This window comes from Balaenoptera acutorostrata, chromosome 6, assembly GCF_949987535.1.
Source record: "Balaenoptera acutorostrata chromosome 6, mBalAcu1.1, whole genome shotgun sequence".
Taxonomy (NCBI): domain Eukaryota; kingdom Metazoa; phylum Chordata; class Mammalia; order Artiodactyla; family Balaenopteridae; genus Balaenoptera; species Balaenoptera acutorostrata.
In genome coordinates, this window is record NC_080069.1 from 35,519,912 (window position 1) to 35,522,785 (window position 2,874).

Below are 2,874 nucleotides of genomic sequence, written 5' to 3' on the forward strand. Positions count from 1 at the left end.
GTTAGTTTCTGCTGTACAGCACAGTGAATCAGTTATACATATACATATATCCACTCTTTTTTACATTCTTTTCCCATATAGGTCATTACAAAGTATTGAGTAGAGTTCCTTGTGCTATATAGTATGTCCTTATTAGTAATCTATCCTATATATAGTAGTGTGTATATGTCAAATCCAATCTCCCAATTTACCCCTCCCCCCCTTTTCCCCTTGGTAACCATAAGATTGTTTTCTACATCTGTGACTCTATTTCTGTTTTGTAGATAAGTTCATTTGTACCATTTTTTAGAGTCCACATATAAGTGATATCATAGGATATTTGTCTTTCTCTGTCTGACTTACTTCACTCAGTATGACAATCTCTAAGTCCATCCATGTTGCTGCAAATGGTATTATTTCAGTCTTTTTTTGGCTGAGTAATATTCTACTGAATATTTGTACTACATCTGCTTTATCCATTCAACCATTAATGGACATTTACGTTGCTTCCATGTCCTGGCTATTGTAAATAGTGCTGCAATGAACACTGGGGTGCATGTATCTTTTCAAATTATGGTTTTCTCTGGATCTATGCCCAGGAGTGGGATTGCTGGATCATATGGTAGCTCTATTTTTAGATTTTTATGGAATTTCCATACTGTTTTCCACAGTGGCTGTACAGTTTACATTCTCACCAACAGTGTAGGAGGGTTCCCTTTTCTCCACGCCCTCTCCAGCATTTACTGTTTGTAGATTTTTTGATGATGGCCATTCTGACTGGTGTGAGGTGATACCTCATTGTAGTTTTGATTTGCATTTCTCTAATAATTAGTGACGTTGAACATCTTTTCATGTGCCTGTTGGCCATCTGTATGTCTTCTTTGGAGAAATGTCTACTTAGATCTTCTGCCCATTTTTTGATTGGATTGACTGTTTGACATTGAGCTACATATGCTGTTTGTATATTTTGGAGATTAATCCGTTGTCAGTTGATTTGTTTGCAAATATTTTCTTTTATTCTGTGTGTTGTCTTTTCATTTTGTTTATGATTTCCTTTGCTGTGCAAAAGCTTTTAAGTTTAATTAGGTCCTATTTGTTTATTTTTGTTTATATTTTCACTACACTAAGAGGTGGATCAAAAAAGATCTTGCTGTGATTTATGTCAGAGAATGTTCTGCTTGTTTTCCTATAGGAATTTTATAGTATCTGGTCTTACATTTAGGTCTTTAATCCATTTTAAGTTTATTTTTGTGCATGGTGTTTAGTGTTCCAATTTCATTCTTTCACATGTAGCTCTCTAGTTTTCCCAGCGCCACTTATTGAATAGACTGTCTTTTCTCCATTGTATATTCTCGCCACCTTTGTCATACCTTAGGTAACCATAGGTGTGTGGGTTTATCTCTGGATTTTCTATCCTGGTCTATTGATCTATATTTCTGTTTTCATGCCAGTACCATACTGTCTTGATTACTGTAGCTTTGTAGTATAGTCTGAAGTCAGGGAGCCTGATTCCCCCAGTTCCATTTTTCTTTCTCAAGATTGCTTTGCTACCCGGGGTCTTTTGTGTTTCCATACAAATTGTGCAATTTTTGGTTCTAGTTCTGTGAAAAATGCCATTAGTAGTTTGAAAGGGATTGCATTGAATCTGTAAATTGCTTTGCATAGTATAGTCATTTTGACAATATTGATTCCTCCAATCTAAGAACATGGTATATCTCTCCATCTGTTTGTGTCATCTTTGATTTCTTTCCTCACTGTCTTGTAGTTTTCTGAGTACAGGTCGTATGTCACCTTAGGTAGGTTTACTCCTAGGTATTTTATTCTTTTTGATGCAATGGTAAATAGGATTGTTTCCTTGATTTCTCTTTCTGATCTTTCATTGTTAGTGTATAGGACTGCAAGAGATTTCTTTGTATTAATATTGCATCCTGCAATTTTACCAAATTCATTGATGAGCTCTAGTAATTTTCTGGTAACATATTTAGGATTTTCTATGTATAAGATCATGTCATCTGCAAACAGTGACAATTTTACTTCTTTTCCAATTTGTATTCCTTTTATTTCTTTTTCTTCTCTGATTGCCATGGCTAGGACTTCCATAACTATGTTGAATAAAATTGGCAAGGGTGGACATCCTTGTCTTGTTTCTGATCTTAAAGGAAATGCTTTTTCTTTGGAAATGGAGTTTCTTTTTTCATTATTCTGTTCCATGGCAGTGATTTCCACTATTCTATCTTCCAGCTCACTTACCATTCTTCTGCCTCAGTTATTCGGCTATTGACTCCTTCTAGTATATTTTTCATTTCAGTTATTGTATTATTCATCTTTATTTGTTCTTTAGTTTTTCTAGGTCTTTGCTAAACATTTCTTGTATCTTCTTGATCTGAGCCTCCATTCTTTTTCTGAGATTTTGCATCATTTTTACTATCATTACTCTGAATTCCTTTTCAGGTAGATTGTCTCTCTCTTCTTCATTTTGCTTGTCTTGTAGGCTTTATATCTTGCTCCTTAGTCTGCAACATATATCTCTGTCATCTCATTTTGTCTACCTTACTGTGTTTGTGGTCTATTTTCCACAAGCTTCAGGATCGTAGTTCCTATTGCTTCTGATGTCTTCCTCCTGGTCAGTGAGATTGGTCCAGAGGCTGGTGTAGGCTTCCTATTGAGAGGGACTGGTGCCTGCCCTCTGGTGGGTGGAGCTGGGTCTTGTCTCTCTGGTGGGCAGGCTTGTGTCAAGCTGTGTGTTTTGGGGTGTCTGTGAGCTTAGTACAACATTAAGCAGCCTGTCTGCTGATAGGTGGCACTGTATTCCTGTCTTGCTGTTGTTGGGACTGAGGCATTCCAGCACTGGAGCCTGCAGGCTGTTGGGTGGGGTCAGGTCTTGGTGCCAAAATG